Source organism: Epinephelus fuscoguttatus, linkage group LG20, assembly GCF_011397635.1.
Source record: "Epinephelus fuscoguttatus linkage group LG20, E.fuscoguttatus.final_Chr_v1".
Lineage (NCBI taxonomy): Eukaryota > Metazoa > Chordata > Actinopteri > Perciformes > Serranidae > Epinephelus > Epinephelus fuscoguttatus.
The window spans coordinates 23564485-23590611 of NC_064771.1; the positions used below are offsets into that span (position 1 = coordinate 23564485).

At 39.7% G+C, this 26127-nt stretch overlaps 1 long non-coding RNA gene across 1 annotated transcript in view; it reads left to right on the forward strand.

Moving 5' to 3' along the window:
• LOC125880932 (uncharacterized) overlaps positions 1-26127 on the forward strand; it is a 138265-nt gene that overhangs the window by 59675 nt on the left and 52463 nt on the right. The window lies entirely within an intron of this gene.

Below are 26127 nucleotides of genomic sequence, written 5' to 3' on the forward strand. Positions count from 1 at the left end.
CTAATGCTTGTGTCATTTATGGTCCGATAAATAGAGAGAAAGAGCAGGGCAAGTGGGGGCTGAGTGAATTTGCTGTGTGAAACTCGATAATGAAATAAGCTGAAAGCAATGTATGGAAAACACTAAGTTACTGTATGTAGCATACACATATGTCTATGGTTGTCTGGTGGGCGGGGCTTGGGACAGAAAGTTGCAGGAGGAGCATGTATTTTCAAATTCTGCCTTTTTTTTTTTTTTTTTTGCCTTTTCCAGATTTTCTTTCTAACCCAGCTTTAAGACACGTTTCACAGAAGAAACTAAATTGTCGTCCACTTTAAGCAGAAAGTCTTCAAAGATAAACAGAGTTGTCTTCGTACGTCTTGCCTGCTAATGCGTCTTGATTTTTCGAGAATTAACGAGCGTTGACATTTTCAGAGACAAATAGTTCTTTCTCCAAGTACTGTTCCTGGTTTCTTGCCATATGGCCTGGAGCAGAGTCACTCCTAATGTTAATCTGACAGGTAAATGAGCATCTGTGTGCAGTCTATCTGTTGACGAGGGACAGTTTTGTCCTGTGGGCTTCAGTGTCCTTGCCAGAAAGGCAATACAATTTTCTGAGAAGTCTTAACCTAGGCGCTTTTTATTTGTCACCACCAGCCTGAAGAATGATATGTCGCCATCTTTGAACAAATCACAAAGCAACCATTCAGTATACTGATGAGACGTGCAGGATGAATTGCAATTAGAAGATTGTTTTTGTTTCAGGAAATAGCTTTTAATTAGAAAAATCACATCTGATGACCTGGAAAGGTGATCTGTCAATTTGTTAACCTTTATTGTCGATTGTTTTCCAGTGAAAGTTGTGTCATTTATCATTCAAGTCAGCCAAGCAGGGGCTGGAATTAGCATCACACCGTGCAGTGCTGTGATATGAAGGAGAACTCCCTTTTCCACTCCTCCTCACCTCCAGTCAGTTAAACAGATGAACTATTGCAGGACAAAGATTAAACAGTAACTGGGGGTGCCACAGCACTGTGTGAATGGAGCCTGACAGACATTTTATCAGTAAACCAATTAACATGATTTATGGTCTGGGGTAACCATGAGACTTGCCCATAAATACAAAGGGCTGGCTGAGCAGCTCCTTCTAAAGCGAGATGTTATCAGACTCCTCTCGATTCTGCTTTGCTGGCATGGAGTCAGCATGCATTTGTAAATGCAGCTACTGTGCATGGAGGGCCTCCCCCCTCACTTTGGGTCAGGAGTTCAAAGCCCAGCCAGAGGAGTTGAAGAGTGGGGCGTGAACTCCCGACCCCCCTAATGTAACAGGGCGAGCAGTAGAAGACCAGTTCTTATCAGGCTTCTCCCACCCAGGTGCTCGCCTGCTCTGTCCATCAACAGAGAGATAAATGGGATTCCTGGTATTATGTGCAAAATGATTTTAGGATTCCTCACATGGCTCAACCAGAATGCACCATCTGAGATGATTTACTTAAGTCTGACAAGAAAAACTGAAATGAAGCTGATTGAAAGCAGCTGACTCATATGTGTCAAGCACAAGCTAAAGGCCTGACACGTGGTATCCTGCACCAACTCTCTTGTTGTGTGGAATTTCTGCCTTTCCCATGAGTTCAGGCACAGTGTTTGCTTGGGAAAGATTTAGTGTTTCCCAAAAACATGTTAATTGGGCTCTGTCTTTTTCTAGGTGATGTACTGTTTTAACTCACGCAGGCAGAGGTCGTCAGGTCATTAACATGTGCTCGCCTGAGGTCCTGGAGTATTTTGACAAAACCTGACAGGTAGATCTTGTCATCATGTTTTCTTAGCGTCACATTAGATTAGATTAGATTAGATTAGATTAGATTAGATTAGATTTAGATGGTTTGTATACTGTACGAAAAACTGGCCATTACAAGCTCCCAGGGTTACATCTTCAAATTGTTTTTGTCCAACCAACAGTCAAAAACCCAAAGATTTTCCATCTGCTGAAAAACATTGTGGGATACAATGAAAAGCTAAGAAAGAAGCTAATAATTGAGGCCTTAAATGTTAAGAATATGAAATTACAGATGGTCAGGAATGATGCTCCTACTTAAAGATATTCAATTTGCAGTGATGTAAAAGACAGAAAAGCAGACACAGCTAATGTTAAAGCATTTTTAGCCAAGTGCCTCTATGAATAGCAATGTCACTATTTTAACATCGACTGAATGTGTTATGTGTTATGAAATGTGGGATAAATTGAAATAACTTTTGTGTATGGGGTGCCGTTTGTAAAGTGTCTCACGCTGAAAATAACATCAACATTTTGCCACATTTAGCTTCAAACAATGTTTAAAAAAGTATTGTTATTTTTTTAACGTCACCTTTTACCACATTTACAGCAATATTTGTTAACTTAGAAATATATTAAATAGTTAAATCTAAATATTAAATGTGGCACCTAAATGTTAAATGTTAAATCTAAATATTAAATCTAAATCTAAATGCTAAATCTAAATCTAAATCTAAATGTTAAATCTAAATATTAAATCTAAATCTAAATGCTAAATCTAAATCTAAATATTAAATCTAAATCTAAATCTAAATGTTAAATCTAAATGCTAAATATAAATATAAATATAAATGTTAAATCTAAATATTAAATCTAAATCTAAATCTAAATGTTAAATCTAATTGTTTTGGGTGAAACTAAATATTTAGCTAATATGCAAATTCACACTGCCGGTCACCGGAAGTACCAAAATAAAAGCTCGAGATGGTCAGACTGTTTATAGAATCAAATAACGAATTAAAACCAACTTATCGGGGGAAATGGACACTTGAACATACATTAGCGTGATAATAACTACCTAAAATAACAAGAAACGTGTTTGGAGAAATTTTATTTGATGTGTACTTTGAGCTGTTAGTGTCCCTTCTGAGGGAATCACCTTGTTGTTTACAAATACTTCCGGGTAGAAAACCAGCGGAGTTTAGCAACATATATATATGCACATCTCATGTTTTTCACGTCACTGTATCACCGTTTAGACTAATCTGGTGTTTGTAAAGCCTATAAACACTATGACTGAACAAACATTACTATCACGGTCTGAAATTAATAACATGGTTATCGTAGATTAGCGGGGCTAACTGTTAGCTGTTAGCCACGTTAGCGGTGTCTGTAATGACTCACTAACTCTAAACGGTCCGTGAAGAAAATATTTTTTCCAGCGGATGTCTTAGTTACAACATGATTGAGCTAACTGGAGTAGTTTAATGTTGTATCCGACAATGGGAGACATTTAACAGATGACGTCCTGACAGCTTTGCTGCTGCTGCAGCCACTGGTGCTTTCTAGACATCGTGATTTCCCAAAACTGAATAAATACCACACATCGCAACACAAAACTGCTTTGCTAGCTCAATCATGTTGTAACTAAGACATCCGCTGGAAAAAAATATTTTTTTCACGGACCGTTTAAGAGTTAATGAGTCATTACAGACACTGCTAACGGGGCTAAGAGCTGACGGTTGTTAGCTTAGCTTAGGTTGTTAATCCCTCTGAAGGGACACTAACAACTCAAAGTACACATCAAATAAAATTTCTCCAAACACGTTTCCCTTAAAGTCCTTATCCACTCAAAAATGTGTTTTTCCTACATTTATGTCCCCTAAAATGTCAACCTCAACTTCACTGACCTGGACCTGTGGAAATGTTGCCAGTAGAGAGGTGTTTTCACTCTTCTCTTCTGAAGGGGTTGATGTCTGTGCATTTCCCTAAAATCGCAGGTTCAGATGCGCAACAGGCAGTCAAGATAAGTTACATCACAAATTTGAAAGCTAGTTGCTATCTAATACAGGAAACCCATATCAATAGGGGAACAGACTTGGACACAACACCGACAAAGAAACCTGAAACCTCCGGCAGAGAGCTTTGTCAGTTTTCTTTGTCAGTACAGACAGAGTTAGCATTAGCACAGTGAAGTCTGGACAGCAAACGTAGTAGAGTGTGCGGTTTTTGGATGTAAACCAGACCCTGAAGCTTCTTTCCACTATCTACCAAAAACCCCATTGTAGCAGATATTATTGTATGTTCCCCAACCATTAACACCATCAGCCACTGCCTGTTACAAGCTAACAAACAACATAAGCCAAAAAAAAGATGCTAACTACACTTACCATTGTCATATGTCTGCTAGTCTCAGACTTTGGTGCACACCAAACTCCTCATCTGAGTCTGGGTTTGACTGAGGCTCAAACATGTATAGCTGAATTTCTCTGATGTTTCCTTTTATACTAATAGGAACCATCTTGGTGGGCATTGCTCTTTTACTGATCAGCATAGTGCAAAAGCAAAAGTGGAGGCCAAATCCAGAATTTCTCAGTGAGGGAGAAAGAGTAAATCTGCTTTTTTTAAAGTAACATGTGGGAAAAACATGATAAACAAATTGTTAGCATCAGTCAAGTATTTTTACGTACCTTCAAATGTGTTTGGAGGGTGACTTTAACTTTTAATCTATCACCATCATCAGGTCAAAATTTTAATTTATCCAATACTTTGGCCTATGAAAACATGCAGAACTAGGATGGCCATTAGCATGTTAGCATTGTCATTTTGAGCATGTTTGCATGCTAATGTTAGCATTTAGCTCCAGTCACCACTGTGCTTAGGGACTGTTCTTTAGTTATCAGAGGAGGGGGTGGTTGAGGTGTTATTTGGGTGGTTTTTTTTGACTCCCCCTGAAGCTACAAATATATTTCCTTGAGTCTCCCTGAGTAAGTAGTGAAAATGCATGACCCTTCCTCCACCATAGTTATTTAAAAAAGCTTCAGTTTTTCATTTTTGTTGTGCATGGTGGCTAATTAGTGCAAACAGTTACTTTTGGCTAAATTTTAAATGAGATGTTTAATAAAGTGATTTTTATGAAGTATCACTACTTTAAGGTCAGCTTTGATTTGATGTTTTTTTTCTGACGGAAGCTTTCGTTGCACATGATGTGTCCCAGGACCACCAGAAATTTGAAAATCCAATGATAATTTTTGCTTTTACAGCTTCTTGCTATAATAAATGGTGTGATTTTGGAAAGCATATTTTCTTTAAAAATCAGCTAGTAAGATAAATACAAAATACAACCATTTAAATTTGTATGCCCCTCCCCTCGCCAAAACAAACAAACAACAACAAAAAAAAAAACATATGTCCCACTCCAGAGCTCCACCTCATAAGTAACAAACAGTCCCTTAGGTAGATAGAGAAGCTAGCATGGCTGTAGTCTCTTAGTCTTGTTGCTAAAAAAAAACAAAGACATAGTTAATTTTCTGTTGATTCTATATTAATCAGCTAATTGTTTGAGCATTAATTTAAATTATGAAAAACTATAGAGGGCATACTGCAAACTATACAGGAAGTATTGCATTGAGTTTATTTGCTCAGAAACTCATTAAACTGATGTCCCATCTTTCACCTGTCCTATAGGCAACATATTCAGGCTTGTAAATGATCCAGTAATAAAGTCACTTTCTTGAGATTAAAATTAGCCTTATGTGTATGCAAGCTGCATCTTTATGGTGACAGTCGGTGTTATGAGACAGCAGTGATGAGCTCCTTATTCCCTCTCAGAGATCAGTGTGATCAAGTGCTCATGATTAACCATGGCCGAGTGATTCTATGATTAATGTTTATACAATCCCTAAAGGAGCTACAGGACATACTCTCACACACTCTTCAGCGTGTTTACAATTTTACACCTATTATGAGACAAGATGGAGAGCTCCATTTACAGTTCACTAACCTTTATGATGGCGGGCTCTCATCTGCATTTTATTTTCTTTTTAACACTTCAACTCATCTACAAATGTCAAAATAAAACAGGCCTGTGAAGTGTTCAGGCTCGGCTTTTGAAAGAACAACACTCTTTGATTTAGTCGAGGGCGTTCCACTCCCATTCCTGTTTTTATGGGAGCTTTTAATTTTTATTGAAGGACGGCGCAAAGTAAATGGTTCCTCATCTAAGGAAGATTAAATGGTCTTATACAATTTACAGAAACACGAGGGCATGAGGGACAAAGGCCTGAAATGAGCTTTACGCCACATGTCCTCTAAATAATGTGAAGGGAGGTGAAGGCGCAGAGGGAGACGAGCTGCGAGGAGGATGTGTTTCTCTGCAGACACATGTAAATCAATTTGTATTGATCCAAACAATACAGCCAGCAGCTCTGCACATTCATTGATTAAACAATTAGATAACTGCTGGATCTATCCAAATAGAAAATTATATTTGATTTAGCTCAAACCTCATCGTCCATGTTCATACTTTAATGTCCTCTGCCTTTAGATCTGTTTATTAGATATACGTATGTATGCAATACATTTACTCAGATATTGTTTAAGGTACTTGTAGTTTAAGTGTTTACATTTTATCCATCCAGTCATAATTTATTTATGCATATAGTGTGCGTAGTAGATTTGTCTGTTACTTTACACTACTCCCCGATAGTAATGTACAATGGGCAGTTAAAAGCTATAGTCTACTCTTGGTGCACTGTTTGTGTTTTGGTTTGCAGAAATTTGTCGAGGGGCCCTTCATGTATTAATATCTTTGTCATTTTAGTTTATATTATGCCTTGATGTTACATTTTCCTAAATAGATATGTAGTGCAGCAAATTTTGCCCAGCAGCCCTCATAGGTCATTACAGCCTTGCATCCAAATCCTTATTCAGGATTTTACACAGGGTCATGAGTCCAAAATCCCTCACAGCAGCCCAGTCACCCTAAAGTGGGATTTGAACTTCTGTGTGGAATAGAAACCATACCAAGGACATAGGCTCTGCGTAGACACGTAGCCTATATTGTAGCCTGATATGCACCTTTTCCTTCAGTGGAAACAAAACTTTTATTTTCTTTAATTTTACAAATAAGAAACAATAAATTGTGAAGACAATAATGCCTCCACAAAAATGCATTTGTAATCTTGTGAGTGATTTGTCCTGGTTCATATGAGTAGAGGAATAGTCTGCTAGCCACTGGGCTAATTTATGCAACAGGAAATGTCTTTGGTCTTATGCTGATAACGTTAGCATGTTGCATGTGTGTGGAAAACGTGTCCAGTAGAAGACAGTTTTTTTTTATCATTGAACCTTATGAGTTGTAACGGAGCTGAATTTTGTGGCTTGACGTTTTTTAAAGGTTGGTGATATTCCTGTCTTAATATGAGTGGAGGAAAAGTCTGCTAGCCGTTGGGCTAATTTATGCAATGTATAGGGTTCCTACGGTCAAATGGTTACAGTACTCTACTGCAGATTAGCTTCTCATAATGTAACATAACGGCAAATGTATTTTCTGAAACTGTCGAAGTAACATAGCTCTAATATGTGTCAATATGTGACATCTGTTTACCATCACGTACGTCTCTTCATTTTCTCCCAGTGTTCCATCTCTCTCTCTCTGTACGCCAGCCAGCTGAAATGACAATTATGGGCAAGTAGGGCAAGGAACAATATATTATGGGTCCTTGAAAAGTCATTGAAAAGTTTCGAAATTTTGCATGTGAAATTAGCATGTTGTTTTTGTAGGGAAAACAATAATTTTGTCTGTGAACTTTGTGGAGCTGAATTGTATACTTTTGTTTAACATTGTCGATAAGAAGTCATGTTTTATATGTGTTGTGGGTGTGTTAGTTGAATCAATCAGAGTTTACTGCTCTTCACAGGGGCATAGAAACCTCACCGCCAACTAGCGTTTTGGACATGTTGGACAGAGCTTGGGCTACAGCATAGGCTCCATGTAGAGGTTACGTACAACTATAAATCAATCTTTTAAGAATTCAGAACTCTGAAAAGTCGGTAAAACTTTGAAAAATTTGAATTTTAACTTTTAACTTTCATCATTCATTTAATATTTTCTGTAGTTGTTTATCTTTCTGTCTGATAATGATTTGAGTGCTGTTTTAGATGGAAAAATGCTAAACCCTGTAAATGTATCTGTTATTTTTTTAAAGCACTATAATTTAAAAGTATTGTGCCAAAAATATTCATAATCCTAAAACCATGATACCCCCCATTATCATATAGGATATAATGCAAAACTAGAAATGAATGGGCTTTACCTTGACCAGCTACAAAGGTGCTTACATGTTACTGCCTCAATTACAATAATCATGTAATACAATATAATGCTCTACATAATGATTACGTTAACTTTGATACTTAGGTACAGTTAGCTGTTAATACTGATGTACTTTTGCTTACTGAACATTTTGAAAGCTTGAGTAAAGGATCAAGATTGATGTCCCACCAGTGGAAATTCATGATGGAGCCATTATAAATCCATCTGATATTGAGAATATCATAATGTTTATAACCATGGTGATTGTTGAGCAGCATAACATTTTGCGTTCCTATTGTACACCGCCGCACCCTCTCATATTTCTCAGATCTTTGGCAGCCGTGTGCCTTTTTCCCACTGTCTCTCAGAGTTTCAGAGGGCCAGTAAACCATGGCTTTCAATTCCCCTGCTCAGGTGTTTTCACTCAGGAATAGGAGTGATGAGCAAACGCTTTCAGACTCAATCCTTGAGCAAAGGGCTGTGCTGACAGGGATTATTATTTATTTGTCATGGTGGATGTAATAAGCTGTAGATACAGGATGGAGGGCCTGTGATTTATTGCTCTGTCGACCGCCACTAGCAGGACGTGCGCTCTAGCGTGCAGGATGAATACCGCACTGTCAGTTCTGTCCATCCGTCACCATCACCTCTCCCCGCCGCTGCCTCTCTCACACACCCTCCCATTTCATGCCACAATACATAAACAATCTTTCATTATTTTGATACCTTCCTCTCCATATTTGTTTTCTGCGCGTAACGCGGGGCCTCAGGTTTATGTGCCCCATTATTTTGATGCACTAGCTTTGAGATGTGCACCTCGGAGTTATTGTAAAACGGTTTCCACGGACTTTAGCATAAAGAGAATCTGTTTCTATTCATGTTTTGGTGTTTGCCAGACTCCTACTTTGACATTTTGAGCAATTGAATTACACTTCTTCACACAATAATCCTCTTGCGTCAAAAAATTATCTTATTTCCCTTCAAAGATGGGCTTTATAATACCATATTTCATAGTTACAGACATACAGCGTCCACTGGCACACGCCACTGGGAAGGTTGTACTCCAAGTAATTATGGCCGTATTTTGCTGCTGCTTTTAATGTTATTGAGCCACATCTCACAGAACGGGTGACTCTCTTGCCTCTCTGTAGGTCATGTAATCTTGTTAAAAGCCTTCATGGTTTTAGGATTATGTTATTGAAATGTCACTTAATTGGATAAACATTTTTCATGCCGTAAACACACAGCGCCGGGTTTCTGTTTAGTCGCCGTGGATATTGTTTACACGGCAGGGGGATTTGCGTAAGTGGAACTGACTCTGTAAACAGCGGCTCCCACTAGAGGCTTTATGTGAAAAGCAGGCTGAGAGTGAGGCATCAGGGAAAACACTTAGCCCACATATCAGAGCTGCGGACATGTGCTTGGCGAGAGGGAGCGAGCACGTCGGTGACAGCGCTTAATTAATATGAGGAATTGCCTTTGTGTCCGGGTAAACGACTTGAGCAGGAGCCGCTTTGTTGTTTAAGCCCACTCAGCTGAGTGTTTGGTGCAGGATTTGTGTGTGTGTGTGTGTGTGTGTGTGCGCGCGGAGTAAGCTGTAATCTGCGAATAACATTACACCCCTGCATGGGAAGCAGCAGGCAGCCAAATTTTCATTCCCTAGATCAGACTTTGTATCAGTCATTTCTTTCTTCTGCCCAAACAGCAACCACTTTCTTTTCTCTCCAGGCCCTCAGATGTCATTTACCACGACTCAGCTTGGTATCTGTCTTTTTAAAGGCTCATTTTTCCTCAGCAAATTGTTATTTATGGACTTTTGTTTGTTCTCAGGCATCATTACTAACAATACAGTTAATAGCAATCATTTGTTATTCAGCGCTGGTGCTGATTCTTGGGATGGGGGCAGTGGAGTGAGAATACTCATTTGGAGGTTGAGGAAAGTCTTGACAGGGCCCATTTATAACAAGATCATTGTGGAAAGTCCAGCCTATTAATAACCCTCCATCGCAGTCTAATTAGTGCTCCCTGATGTAAACGAGACTGAATCAAGGAGTTGTGTGAATTTCTCTTGTAAAGATCATTGCTGGTGTCACGCATGTTTCTTTGAAATAACTTGTAGAGGCCAGATTATGGATAAAATCAACTTTATTGTGTTGTAGTGAATTTGTCTTTGTCCATTAAGTTAATTGTATCATAATGTATGTTTCCATTATTCCTCATTCCTCTTGAATACCATTTAGATCTTTTCATACACTACAGAGCCAGCTTGCCTAACACACAGATAACAAACTAATCCTAGAGAATATGATACTGTCTAAAAGTATTTAAACATTTTCCAAAATGATTCAAGCCATTTAACTGGTTTCATTTTGGATTCAGTTGCAAGTCGGTTAAACGAGTGCTGAGTCTTACAAATCAAATGCTTTATTTCCTCTTCAATCTCTCGTTTTTATTAGTGAGGATCAAAGAATTATTATAGTATTATAGTATAGAAGTATTATTTGACATTTTATAGACTGACCAATTATTACATTAATCAAAACCATAATCAACATGGGTGTCCTGGCAACCTAAGGCCATGTTCAACTTTAGCCTTGCATGAAAGCACACAGCCCCGTTATTCATTTCAGTGAGGCTAGTCTGTCAGCGCACAGGGCTCCTGCAAAAAAATGCAGGGTTGTCCAAAGGGCTAGGTACTCAATACTGTCAAGGTATAAATGGAAAAAAAACTCAGTACCAAGTAGTATTAAAACTTCTCTAGTTAAACAATACCTGCATTTGCATTTTTGTACCCAGATCTAGAAAAAGCAGAATATTATGGTTTTGCTCACAGCCAATCACTGCAAGCATTCCTCGATTTAATACGCCGTCCCACTTTCACAGCAGCTTCAACCCATACAGGAAGTTGAGCATGTTGTATTTGATTGAGTTGGCAGTTTAAGGTTAATAAATATTTAATAATTTGGTAGTAATCATTAGGATAGGATGGAGTGGTGGTGGTATTTTATGCAACTGAATGCTTCCATTCACATGATAGGTATTGCATAAAGTAGGGAAAAAAGGTATCGAAGTGAAATACTCTCTTAGTAATGGTGTCATAATTTTCTAAACAATACCCTAGTTGTTAGACAAAAAAGTTTTAACTTGGCTCAACGCAACAGGATATAATCTGATATAAATCCCTTTAAAGTGAACACTTAATTTCTGCTGTTTGACCTCACAATCACATGATGTAAGATACAGCTGTCAAATAAAGGCAGAAGTGCCAAGAAATAAAGAATCATTAGTTATAGTTCTGCTTAAAATTGCTGAAAGCCAAACAAAGATTCATACTGGATTATAAAGGACTCAGATGTGAAGCTGATTCAATTGAGATTTGATAAAATGCTATTAAATGCCAACAGTTTGCTCCATATAGCATTAGATGCCCAGAAAGTCTATTGAAACCTCCACGTGGAGTAACTGGCTCCCTCCCTCTCCTCCTCCTCTCTCCCTCTTCAAAGTACAGCTGACTGGCTGCTTATCAAGCCTTAATTAGTGATACATTTTCTACCTGTGATGTCTATTGATGTATTTGAGAAGAAAAGGCAAATTGAGTTGTAGCCTGACCCGAGAGCCAATCCCTCTTGAAAACGTTCCCCCTCTTTACCTCCCTGCCTCTCTCAATCTCACCTCATTCCCTCTCCCTCTCTTCTCTCCCTCCCTCCTTCTCTTTGCCATGTGAGGCCAGGAGTGGTCTGGAGAAATGAGGTGCAGCATTAGTGTTTTTTTGCTTGCCTGTGCAATAGAAAACACTGCACGTCAGGGGCCCCGTCAGCAGATCGGGGAGATGCAGATGGGAGGTGAAAAAGCTCCCCGGTGGCAGTCGGGCCCTGCTCGGATGTGATTGCAGCCGCCAGGATGAAGTCAGCACTGACAAAGTGCGCCCATTGATGGATGGACAAAGCCGGGAACTGGATGTGAGAATGGATGAGGCCAGAGTGGGAACTTAACACAGACAAACAAAATGAAAGACAGAGAGGAATTACCTGCTAAAGCATTCCGGCAATACAAATCCCAGAGCAATTTACTTACTGCTAACTGAGCACAGGAGGACTGTTTGCATCGGTACAAGTGCGGCCGACAGCGGGAATGGCTTTCATTCAGTTGATAGAGGGTTGCCTGATTTTACACAATTGTTTTATGATTGCCTGTTTCTCAATATAGGCAAATTCATACATATTAAGTGCAAGCACACACTCTCACAGAAAACAGCTTGTACACACACACAAACACACACACACACACACACACACACACACAAACATGTACGCACATCCAAAGTAAAGGGCTGCAACTTGACTAACCTGTCAGTTACTTTTTCAATTAATCAATCAGTTGTTTATTGTTATTTTGTTTGTGTTGGCAAAAGAACCTCAGAAGTGTTTTATGTCTCATTTTCTTAAAATAGTGAAAAATGGCCATTGCAAGTTCCCAGAGCTGTTCAGGTTGTTTTCTTCGACAAACTGTCTAAAACTAAAAACTTTTTAATTTGCAACAGGGATGTCAATTTTGGTTAATTTGATTTCGATAGCCAGATAAAAATTAACCAGCTAGTTACCGATTAATGTTTAAGAAAAAAAAAACACACAAAATGATGTGAATACTAAAGGCCCTTCCTTTAAGTCCAGCACTCAATTAACTCAGTGAACTATAGCGCCGCATTTAATATTTTGTGATGTAATGTCTCGCCTTTTATTTTATTTTCTGTTGGTTTTGCTGACAGACAGTTGGCTAACCATGTTAACATGCATAGTGGCCACTGCCCACCTTCCGGTCTCCATTGGTTAGCTACATTAACCTTGGTCGCTCTGTACTACACACAACACAGGTCAGGTGGGAGCTAATGTTAGCTGGTGGCGTCGGCCATTCCTGGTCGTGGGACCTACCAACAGCGTTGCTGTATAAACATGGTGGCTACCTTCTGGTCTGCCCCCCAGGTGGCCTCAGCGAGTAAGCGGCTTTATTTTGAACCCCTTTAGCAATATTAACTATGTTAGCATGACTAGCCGTGCTGATGCTGCTAACAGAGCTAACAGTAATTAACAATGCTAAAAGAGGTTTATGGCTCAAAAGTGAGCCGCTTACTCACTGGGGCGACCTTGGAGGAGACTGGAGGGTGGCCACCATGTTTCCACAGTCACACTGTTGGGTTGGAACGGTGTTACTAGCAGTAATCACCGAATTAGCAGCGATGCTAATTAACTAACTCTCACCAGATGGTGGGTGGTGCGCAGTGTAATAAACTGAAAAGCAGCAAAATTTGCCAAAAGGCCAACATGCATAACTTGTTAAAAAATGTTGACATGCCTATTAACAACTATGAGAAACAGAGAAAACACCAAACCCTCAACCGGCTGATGTTTGGCATTTAAATGACCTGAAGAAAAATAATAGATTATCACAGTTGCTCTCAATTTATTTTCTGTCAATCGACTTTTTGCTTCAGCACTATTCGAGACTGCATCGAGACTGTGTAAAGGAGCTTTAAATCGTCTGTGTGCTCAAGCACAGTTTAATTTGTCCTGCCTCAAAGTGGACTGTAAAACACTAGATATTTTAGGTACCTCATGGCCTGAAGAGAACTAATAACCCCTGAAACTCAGGGCCAATAACCTTCCCAAATCCAGAACCTGTGTGGGAGCTAGAAGAGTTTGCTCCCTTGTTGGGAAATGAATTCTCATTACCGTTGCACTAGCACTACATTAAATGTCAGTGTTGCTGCTGGATGGGGCCCGGAAGATTAAGACTAATGCTGTTGGCCTCAGGAACTCCGATTAGAACTATTCTCATTAATCAGAGTCTCAGAGATGGAAGCAATTTAAAGCCCCGGTCCTCTCTGAGCAAGGGGCAGGGCAGCACCCTGTCACTGACGAGGGGCGACGCACTCGCACCCATCCACTATCCCTTCATTATGGCCTCCAAGGACATGTGAAGGCCAGTCACCCATCGAACCTCACTTCCAATTAATCTGACCACTGAAGATCTCCTTTCAATCACAGGCAGATCATCAGATTGAGATAAATAACAATTGTGCTTAATTTTTGCGCCTTGTACCTGCATGATTTGTTTTGATATACGATCACAGTGTAATACAGTCAAGATATTATTAACAAAGTTGAGACTGTTACTGTACAACATTTCTTATTTGTTCCTCCTTGGGTGTAAAATGTGCAAAAACAGCTGTGCATACCTGTGGTGCACCCACACAGGTGTTTTCACTTATTTTGCCCAAATAGACCTCTTAAGAATGTGAGGATGTGTCTAATTAGCCAGATTAAGTGAAAACACCTGTGTGTGGATGTGCTGGGCCTTTAAGTTAGAAATGAATGCCCAGTAACTATACAGTGTAGGAAGTACGTTCATATTAATTATTATTACATTCTGCAGCACACAATATACGTCCAATGCCTTATGCTCATGGCCTATGCAGGAGTGTGCCTTTTACTGTATGTATGTAATGAGGCTACAGTGTGTGTGGAGGTTTGGGGAGTGGAGGTGCGTGTAGACAAGAGATTGCATCCTGTCTAAAGAGTTTTTTTCCCCCAAAGAAACAAAAGTCCTGTTTACATTCAGTGTTGACTTCATTTCCTTCCTCAAAAAACATTTGCAAGGTCATTTTTAAAAAATATAATAAATCCTACATTGTTTACATCAATGTTAACAAGCCTGTAGTCTACCTTGCCTTTGTAGCTGCATTAATCCGTGTTTTAGCATGTTACTGCCACCGACTGTTTTTCAGCTGAATAGTATGAAAACAACAACAGGATTCCTAAACTTAGAAAGGACAGCAGAGGAAATACCTACACGCTGATGTAACTGGGCTGACCTGTGAACCTTTTATGTGGCTGTCCGGCCCAGGTACATTGCTGGGCGGTATCTCCTCTGCCATCCATTGCACCGATGCACCCAAGATAGACTTTTTTGCTGCCCTTAGTAGACGCATTTTCCCAGCAGCCCCAAGACTTTTTCTATCGTAACCACATTTTTTTTCTTGCCTCCTAACTTGCTTGAATATTGAAGAAGTTGATTTACACTCATTTGTTTTAGACATGCATGGATTATTGATGTTCCTACCAGGCTTAGGCTCAGGGGCCCAAAGTATCAAGGGCCCTCCTGGCCTCTATCTGCAAATTATTGTAACTTGGACCAACCAGGACACAAAATAACTACAAATACACTCAGAACCACAGAGAGATGCAAAACAATGACAAAAAAGAGGCAAAACCACAAAGTATGTGTGTCATGCTCCTCTGTAGAAGAGGTGGTGGAGCCTTTTGCATATCTTTTCCCCATTGTCTCACAATCCGCCCATGGTTTTAGATGTCTGTAGGACATCTTTTAAGACATTGTTTCTCAAACAAGGGTACATGTAGGGGCACCTTTCAGTTCTGCAGGGGTTATGCGTGATTTTTTTTTTTTTTAATATGTTAATTGAAAAAATAACAGTTGTCTTAAATTATATTATCATTAAACTGTGAGTGGTACTTATCAAAAACACACAGTATAATGCAGCTACAATGTCATCTTCATATAATTGCATAATGACAAAATATATTTTAATATATTTAAAATGCTGCATTTTAGTGTGTTTCAGTTACAAGGTGGTTTAGTAAATCAGATGCTGATGGTGCAGCACTGTATTGTACCTCTTTATAAAGGCTTTTCCTCAAAACGTTTTATGTTGGTCAGGGATACATGGCTAAAAAATACTTCAAAGGGGTACATGGCTAAAAAAAGTTTGAGAGCCACTGTTTTAAGACTCAAAGCTTGTCAACATATTCAAACAGCAGTAAAGGCCTCTGACAGTTCAAAGTGTTAATGGATGACATTCATTTACACCCTCTGGCATTTAATGGATCCAAACAAATTTAGCACATTTTCAGATTCCCAACAGGTCAGATTTAGTTGTTTTTTTAGCTCCATGATACACATTGTTACACTTTTGTACTGTGACATGTCATCTTATGATTTGTGTCTTACTGTCAGCATCCAAGGTTATCTGTGCCAGTGTGGCAACAGAAGGCCAAAGAGAGACTTTGAGGTTTAAACTGGATGCAACCCATGTTTGGTTCTCAATTAGCACCTGTCACAGGAGACAAGCTGCCGGGCTCTTGCTCCCTGTGACACCCAATAGATGGGCTCCTGCTTTGTAAACCACCAGGGACGGAAGCGGCTCCTCGGTGGGAGTCAATGTATTCTGTAAACAGGGAGAAAACGGGAGTGAATCTCTCATAAATCTTGTGGTGTAGCGGTATCATTTCCTTCAGCTGACCTTGGCGAGGTAGCAGGATGGGAGGCCTGGGTGGCGAGAGGGGGAAAAAAAAGCATCATATGATATACGTGCAAGTGGAGCAAGGTGCGCCATGAATCACAGCAGCCTGTGATTAGCCGTGAAATCTTACACATGTGAGACTCTCTCTGCTGCTGCTCATCACCCGGACTATTTACCCTCCATCTCTTTAGATCTGGAGACTTTGGCATCACAGAGTATGAAAAGCTGAAAATAACTTCAAACGTGATATCAGGCTATGGTAAGAAGAGGTCAGAAATATTTCTGGCCATGCAGGCTACAAAGCGGGAGCATCAAGCACATTTCTCTCCCTCCATTCGCGTTTCAAACAAATACTTATCAACAGGCCATGAAGTGATCAATGAGGATAATCCATCTGGGAGCCTGTCGATATGGTAATGACTCTGTCTCATCGTTACTGCTACACAGCCATAGATAATTCGCTTTACCAGAATGCTTAGCAGCTGTTGCAACAATCCTGTGGTTGTGAGGAATAAAGTGCTGCCTTTCATGATTAATGCCTCGCCATTGTGCTGCTCTGCACGCTGATTGTTTTCAGATTTTCTGAAAAAGCTGGATGGATTGTATATCAATAAGTCGAGGGGCTCTAACAAAAAGGTAGGCTGCAGGTATATCAGTCTCACTTAATCAATGCTCCTATTATGCTTTGTTAATGGTGCATTCATACATGCATTCGTGCCAGATATGTGTTAGAGGAACAATCCGTTATCCAAATGTAAACAAAAGGGCCACAACATTACCAATCTGCCATCGCTCTCAAATTAAATAAAGTTCTTTTAATACAGAGACTCATAGTACAAAACATCACAGTGGTTTACAGCAGTAATTTTGTGAACACAGCAGGAAGAAAATAACAATTTCAAATTATGATCATCTAACAAACAAACACAGATTTTATCATTAAATCATAATCTGTAAGGCAAAGTAGTGCATCTTAATTTATCTTAGAATTGAAATGGTTAAAATAATAAAGATACATAAGAAAAATATGTACATATATTCACAGCTTGTTGTTATAGTAAATACTGTAGTTTAAAGGGACAGTTCACCCCCAAATCAAAAGTACACATCTTTCCTCTTACCTGTAGAGCTGTTTATCCGTCTAGATTATTTTGGTGTGAGTTGCAGAGTGTTGGAGATATAAACTGTAGAGAGGTTTGCCTTCTCACCAGTAAAATGGAACTAGATAGCACTCAGCTTGCGTTGCTCAGAGTGCCAAAAAAATACATTTGAAAAACTCAACAGCTATGTCTCTTTCTCAGAAATCAGATCTGGTTACTCAAAATAATCCACAGACCTTGTTGTGAGCAGTTTCATGTAGAGTAGGAACTTTTTTTTTTCTTCTACCAAATCACAACTGCCAACTGCATCACTATGCAGAAGGCATGCATGCATTAGCATTCGATATGGTATGATATGATATGATACGATACGATACGATACAACACGATGCAATACGATACAACACAATATGAAACACCACAACACGGTAAGATATGATTTGACATGATACAACACGATACAATATGGTAGGCGCGACACAACACGACACGAAACGCCACGAAACGCCACGATACAATACAAAACGACACAATACAATACGACACAACGCAACACAATACGGCACAATACGGCACAATAATACGCGATACGATACGATACAGTACAACACACTTTATTGTCTTGGACTCATGAGCTGCACAAGTATTGCTGGCTTACAAGTATTGCTGTACTCCAGAAGAAATCCAAAATAAATGAAAAAGCATACACCTTAAAAAAAAAAAAAAACCACAAACTACACATATCAGTATTTATATCAGCTACTCATGTATTGTTCATAACACCAGCACCATAAGCAAAACACAACACAACCTCTAAAACATCAAGCAACATTATCTAAAATCTTAATCGAGGTTGGCACAAATTGAGTTTTAATACGGTTTAGTTTAAATTTGGGCATCCTGTATCGTCTGCCTGAGGGTAAAAGCTTGTACTCAGCGCGGAGAAAGTGGGAAGAGTCAGACAGTATGCTCTGTGCTTGTCTAAGATCAGACTGCTCATACAGTATCTGGAAGGATATTTTCTTTCTACTGAACTGCACTCACCAACTGAATCACTGCGCAGAAAGAAGCATGCATCTACTGCTAGCTCACCTAGCACCACTAAGCTAGCTAACTTTTGCCAAATTTTCCTGCGGGGACAATTAAGTATAACATATCAGATTGTATCAGATCATATCGAATCACACCGCATTGCATCGTATTGTATCTCATCGTATCGTATTCAACACTAATGCGTTCTTCTGTCTGTGCAGTGATGCAGTTGCTGGGTGTAGTTTGGTAGAAAAAAAAGTTCCTACTCCTACTATTAAACTGCTCACAACAAGGTCTTTGGATTATTTTGAGTAACTGGGTCATGATTTCTGGAAAGAGACATTGCTGTTGAGTTTTTCAAATGTATTTATTTTTGCCACTTTGAGCACCACAAGCTGAGTGCCATCTAGTTCCAGTATATTGGAGAGAAGGCAGATGTCTCTACAGCCGATATCTCCTGCAACTCACACCAAAACAATCTAGATAGATAAACAGCACTACAGGTCAGAAGAAAAATACATATTTTTGAATTTTGTGTGAACTGCCCCTTTAATAACGTAGATAAATATATATATTTAAATGACCATGATCTGTATCAACCCTGTCCCTTAATAACTGCGTCCATACGCAACTAATTTGTATCAGCAGATAAATAATGTTGCACAGTTTAGGATTTTTTAACACTTCTAATGAACATATATCATCAGCAAAGTTTTACTTGGGGGTAAAAGAAGGTCGATACCACTCCTGTGTACAATAAATAAACTGTACTGTATGACAGGTGCTATATAAGGATATAAGGATAAGTATGTGCAAATGAGTATATAAATATATTTAGTAAGATATTGGGCAGGCTGAATAACGTGTGCTTGTGTAAAGTAGGTGCTGTAATAAAGTGGTTTAAGAATTATGTATTAAAGATGCTACTTGCGTGCAAACACTCATACATAAACTACAGTCATTTATTTGGTCAGGGAAATGATGTAATTGCTGATTTATAGTCTGCAGACCCAGTGAACTCCCAGCAGATGTAAAACACTTCTAAAACATTAGAGTACTTGTCCACAGTTGTGCTGCACGGCTCGCACGGCCAAATCTCAGCCTGAACTTAATGCATCTCGGTTTTGTTTTCAAGAGAGGCAGGAAGGAGCTGCAGACGCGGGCCGAGTGAAGGAAGAAAGACAATTAAAACTGATAGCACTCGTCCACATGAGTGTCAACAGCAGCCAGGATGGAAGCAATTTATTCAACCAATCATCCAAGTACATGAAGTGCGCCGGTGTTCTGCTGCTGTTGTGGTGGGACACTGGAAAATGTGATAGTTGTTTCCTCCCTATGAATCACTAGAGGCAGGATGCTCGCCGGACGCAAAGTGGATTGTTCAGCGTCCTGATAACAATTTAAATCCTGTTATGGATAATGCCGGGTAATGCCGTCCTGAAAATTGAACATGACACTCAAGCGATTTATTATCTTTGTGTTCTTAACCTTGGATATCGGATTGTTTGTCCAACCATATCCTTTTGATCCTCTGGAAGGTGCACTCACGATACAAGCGTGCATTTTTCATTGCATGTAGATTGCGGTGGTGAACAAACAGATAAAAACCAAAGTAAGAACGATGGAGAGGAGATGATGTATGCGTCTAGAAGCGCAGAAAGGGTGCTGAGAGTCCCAAAAATGCTTACAGATGTCACGCAAAGCGGGAGATATTTATCCGTGATGAAACACCACGGCATTATGCTGTGAATGCTGTTTAATGTCAGAACAGTTAAATCTTTCACGATGCAATTTATCACATCGTAATTTTAGCCACGGGACAGTTTCAGAGTCAGACAGTTTGCAGATGTGAAGCAGTTCTGGGGGTAAGAAAACAACAGCTATCAAATAAATCACTCAAACAGCTTTTTCGAAGCTTTCTTGAGCGAACAAAGCCTGTAATCATTTCCAAAGTGTTACCTCGTTAAACTCATGCCATTGGTATGAGTTAGTGAATAACCCATAGTTCCCCATGACCCAGAGGCATGTGCTCAGACCCCTCATACTGTAGCTTCTTTCTGTCCAGCTGCTTTTTCAGGCCCAGCTGGTAATGCCGAAAAAATCCACAACAAATAGGCCTGCCTTCAACCCCTCCTCATTGTTGTCGAGAGTTTCCTCCCCCTCTGGTCCTGAGCTGACACCAGGGCCGGCCTTTGGTCTGATTTAAGACCCTGGCCTATTGATGACCCTGCTCGCTGCGCTCTCCCTCCTCCTGCTCTATCTCTGGCTCTAGTTTGACTTCTTAGGGAAACGCTTGCTCATTCTCCCCACTGCTCATTAATCCAGCGAACAATGAAAGGAGCTGAGCACAAACACTGTTGCGCGTAAATCTTTAATGTGGAGCTTTTACTTTTCTGTCCTTTGTTTTACGAGGCCAGGGCTTTTGTCATAAACAGATTTTGAAATATATTTCGTGTCGGATGGCAGTTACACTCCGAGGGAACACATTATTGCTTCCAGTGGTTCAGAGTTTTCGTTAGCGCACTATCTGTTTTCCTGTCACAGCCTTGGGAACCGTAGCAATCCTGACTTTCCTGCTCTTGACTTTTTGGCATCAGAGTGCATGTTTGATGAGTCATGCGCTCCAAAAATGAACGTCATTACTTTTAAGATAAATGACCAGCCCTCGACCTTGACGCTCGGACTCTTGCACTAGTTTTCAGACAGAGATGTGTAGCCTCTAAATACATAAATATATTATTTATGTGTGGTTAAGTTACTGCCATTGTTGTCTCAGCACATACAAAGGCCAGAGCTGTGGCCTTGGGGGCCAGGCGACAGCGCACTTTGTCATGTTTTTTCATTCTCATGCATAATTAAAAACCTTAAATTACTTGCCATGTACAAAATTATAATGCTGCAGGAAACAGGCTACATGGAAATTTATTTTATTTTTCACGAGACTGACAGGAAATCAATTAATCCTGATGTATTATTTTATGCTGGACAGGCAGTAGGCTCCAGGAGAGGGAGAGGATGGAGATTGGCTACAGCTGTTCTCATTGGTGCAGCCATATATTAGAGCCAGCGTGTGTGACAGCTTCTGAGGAAAATGGCTGAAGGGTATCAGGCAGGTGACTCGACTGTAAAAAGAATAACACTGTGGGATACAAACTGTTCTCAGAGACTGATATAAGATTTGTAGTGGTGAAGAGGCACTTTACTGCTGCGCTGCATGTGCTGTTGGTTTTGCCATATTTTTCCCAACAACGGCTTTCTGTCACTGTTTATGATGAAGCTCTCTGTAGCTCGTGTCATTTTCTGTGTGTGGGCCAGGAGTTGTTGTCATACAGCGTCTTGTGCGTGGACCTGTTGTCAAACCTCTTCATGAGTTTAAGGCAAACCATTGTTCATGTTTCCATGTTGAGTTTTATAAGATTATTTTACTTGTCAGTGTAATTGTGATCAAATTTGACATGGGTTTAAAAGGTTTTTTAATTTAAACTAAAAAAAAAAAGAATGCCATGATATATATTGTGAATGATCTGATCTTCTTCACCCAAAATTAATCTAGTTTCCTCATTCAGAAGCATTTCAGAACTTAAAACAGTGAGTTCAAGTGTAACTTAAGTGTGATAAGATGTGATTTTATGTCTTGCTGCTGAATACTGTTCTTCTTGCTCAATTTACACCATTAATTTATTTTATATTTAAACCACCTCCCAGCATGCATTCTCTTTGGGTTTAATCTCTGCAGTGATATGGCTTCATTCAGGTTAGAAAAGTAGCATTATAAATATTTTTCATAACCTTAATGACGATTAGCATCCACTTCATCCCTTGTACTTGGATCCATTACTTACACTGATAACGATACAGTGATGGATTAATGTTTTTAAATCGCTTCTAACAATTCATCAAAAGCACCCCTGACTCTTACAAATTGCATTTATGTGCTAACAAATATGCAACAAATACGCTCTGCTAGAAATGTGATACTACCCAGATTACGTCTTCCTGTGGCTAAAGGGGAACTGCACCTGTTTTCAAAATTCGTATGTTATTCCTATTGTCTGACAGTCCAAAAATATCAGTAGACATGTCTCTTGCGTGCAAACACTCATACATAAAAAACTAGGGTGCTAAAACTCAAATTTGTGATGTCATAGGATAAAAAAGTCTGGAGCTGCTCCATAGACAGTAAGTGCTTTTACATGGACATGAATAACCCATTTATGATCGGGTTTTTGGATCCCAGTGATGTGTCTGAGCATTCAAACACCATATTCCATTCATGAGAAACCCAAATATGCCAGCTGCAGTGCTCGGAAACAACCCGGGATGTATATGAGGAATGTGGATAACCAGATTTCTCTGTTCTCATGTGAACACCATATAGCGAATATGATCATAACCGGGATAAGCCTCATAAAGGGGTATCCATGTCCATATAACCGCACTCAATAAATGATGAAAGATGTTCTCGATGACATTGAAAGCACCCGGGGAAATGTTCTGAGTATGTGGGGACATTTTTTGTTTCAAAACTGAGAACACTCAACTAGAATAAAGTTCATTTGGGTTTAAAAAAAGAACATTCTGTGGGTTCACGAAATAATTATCCCATGCACTGTCTATGGTGCAGCTTCAGACTTTATACCTGATGACAACACAAGTTTGAGACTTACCTCTCTGGTTTCTGGCTTTGAGAAAGAGTAGCTCATGTTCACATATTGGAATTCTTACTTTGGGTGGTATTACCCTTTAAAGGTGAACTGTGCAGGAATTATCAGTTAGTAAACGTTACGGTTTGTAAACACTGTTGTCAGCGACCGTGAAAGTACAAACCAAGCTTTGTCCGCTTGCAGATCTTCCTCCCTATATATGTGTGTTTTGTTCTGGACTGTGTCCATGATTTTTTTTTTTAAAGCTTCCTCTTAGATGCATGCTGCTTACAGTCTGGTACCTGGTCGCGAACCTTTTTATAATGTCCCAACTTCACATGCACGCTGTGCCCAGGAACTTCAGGACCACAGCACAGTAAGAAGAAAATAAGAAAATCCAGGCAGAGGGCCGAGTCTCTGCAGATAAATAACACTGCCACACACAGCTAATGGGTCATAAGTGATGATTGAGAGGAATTAATCTTAAATGAGACTACTTTCTCTTTCAGGAAAATCCTGCACAGTATACTTTTAATGGACGTATTTTCCAAGTCGCATAATGTTGATCTGCTAAATGTTTGCAGATGACATGTTTTTCTTTCCCCTACAATATCTGCTTGTGCAATGTCAATGCTCAGCAATGAAAACATGATTAAACAAAATAAATGCATCCTTTCTGTCATTTGTAAAAATGATTCAGGCACCAATTTCTCAGCCAACATAACTGGCAAAACAAATAAGTAGAAATAGGAATATTATTTCTGTGAGACATTGTTCGTGAATTGATTTAGGCTGTACGTGCAGAAATAATCCTGAAGAATTAGAAGATAGATTTGTATCTTTGAATATGACAAAACAATTGTTGTCTGCAAATCTTGGAAAAACTCATACTCATCTTGGAAAAACTGCATATTTTTTTACAGTGTATATGTCTGTATCATGTACAGATGTTGCCGATGAACACCCTCAGTAATCGGTAATTTGCATCTTCATGAGGTGTCAATGAAGCACAACAGTATATTTGTGCCTGAATCAGTCTGCAATAAATCTAAAAGAAATGATATCTCCTGCGGAGGTATCTACATGTACTTCTTGTTTATGTGATTGAACGTCAGACAGCCAGATTTAAAAGGCAAACGTCCGCCGTCACACGGAGCAGCTCATAATAAATGTGGCAGGTTACTGGTTCGCCAGTTGCGCGGCAGCACATGATTGGTTTATCACCCTCGGCTCTCGTTAATGGACCGCTTTTATGAATGAAGGGAGACACAACCACTCAGTTCTTGTTTATAGCCAGATGAAGTGTACATTTACTCAACTTCCTGTATCATCGCTGTCAGAATATTGAGCCATAAATTTTATTTTGCTTCCCCCCAAAACCTCTCAGAGTTGGTTGTTCACAATTATGGCGAGACTTAAAATTGAACACCCTTGTTGGTTGTTATATTTATTAATGTAGGAATTCAGAGGGACAGATTATTTAAAAATGTCTTATGAAGATACCAACCCGCTTAAATAACAAAAGCTAAAAACAAAAATTGCATAATTCATCGAAATTTCAAGACGTGATATAAAATGATAGAAATGATCAACTGTGTCACAAAGGAATCAGTGATGTGTCATAAATCCTTGTATATTCGAGTCTTCTCAGATGTTGATGTATTGATGGATGAAGGTTGTTCCACAGTGATTGGTAATGTGCTGGATTATGAGCCCACCCACAGTCTAATTCCTGATGTGAATAACGTGTGAGTTGACACACACCAGATAACACAATGCAGAGTCCTGCAGAGGTCAGATAACACTTCACCGGTGAACCAGGCGAACGTTAATACTCAGAGCCACAATATCAACGAGGACGAACACACACACACACACACAAACACAAACACAAAAAAGGAATTGTGAGCGATTTGGGGAACTGACGGCAGCCGTTTTTTTTTTTCCTTCTTCTTCTCTGGGTTAATTCATTGGATGAAACGTTGTGGCACATGATGTGTCATATATCAAAGGCAGGGCATCAGTAATCTTTGCTCAAGGGCATGGATAACAGGCAGATAGACATGTGAATGAGATGGAGAGGGGGGCTGGTGAGCGACTCATCCCTTTTCTGCCATCGCCACAGAGAAGATAGAGGAAGATTTATGGCACATCACGGACCACATACTAGCAGGCTGACCATCTTAAATGTGAGCCCCTCCCTCCCACAAGCTTCCTCCATCTTGTTTTTTTTAAAAATGCAAGCAGCTGAGGGTTGTAATTGTTTTGTTTTTGTTGCTCCATAGTCAGCCATGTTGTTTTTAGCTGCAGTGGGACCCAGTTATCAGATGTCCGTCACCCTCAATGCTTTGAGTGTGTTTTTCCAACCTTAAATCCAAATTTTCAAGAGCCATGGTGCCGATACCGCCCACTGATGACCAATTGGAGCTCGCAGGGTTCCAGCTCAGTGATTGACACTGATAAAAAAACTGCATGACTAACTCTGTGTTTGGGCTGCCTGACACATATCCTTCTCACGCTGTGTGGTTGAAATAATCAAAATTCTCCAGGGGTTTTCAAACAAAGAGCTATAGCACAAGCATATCTAATGTTCAGGATATCTGTATTTGTTTTTACACATTAGCAACCCATTGAAGTTCGATAAACACAGATGGTTTGGAGTCTGTCCAGTTTCCAAAAGTACGGCACAAAGCACAATAGCCTTTCGCATTATTTAATTACAGTCATCTGTAATGCTGTCACTTTGACTCCACCTTTTTTTGCGTGGAAATGCTAAACAAACTCTTGCACGCAAAAAGCTGTGGGACAGAAGTTAGGAACAGTAATACGTGTGCATTTTAATTAAGTTTGATCACTGAAGTGGCGCTGTTATGGCCCGTCTGATGGGATGCAATGTGAGCCACCGTGATTAGGACTGTGAGAATTGATAATCACTGAGGAACACGGCATCATTTGATGAATTCCCGGCT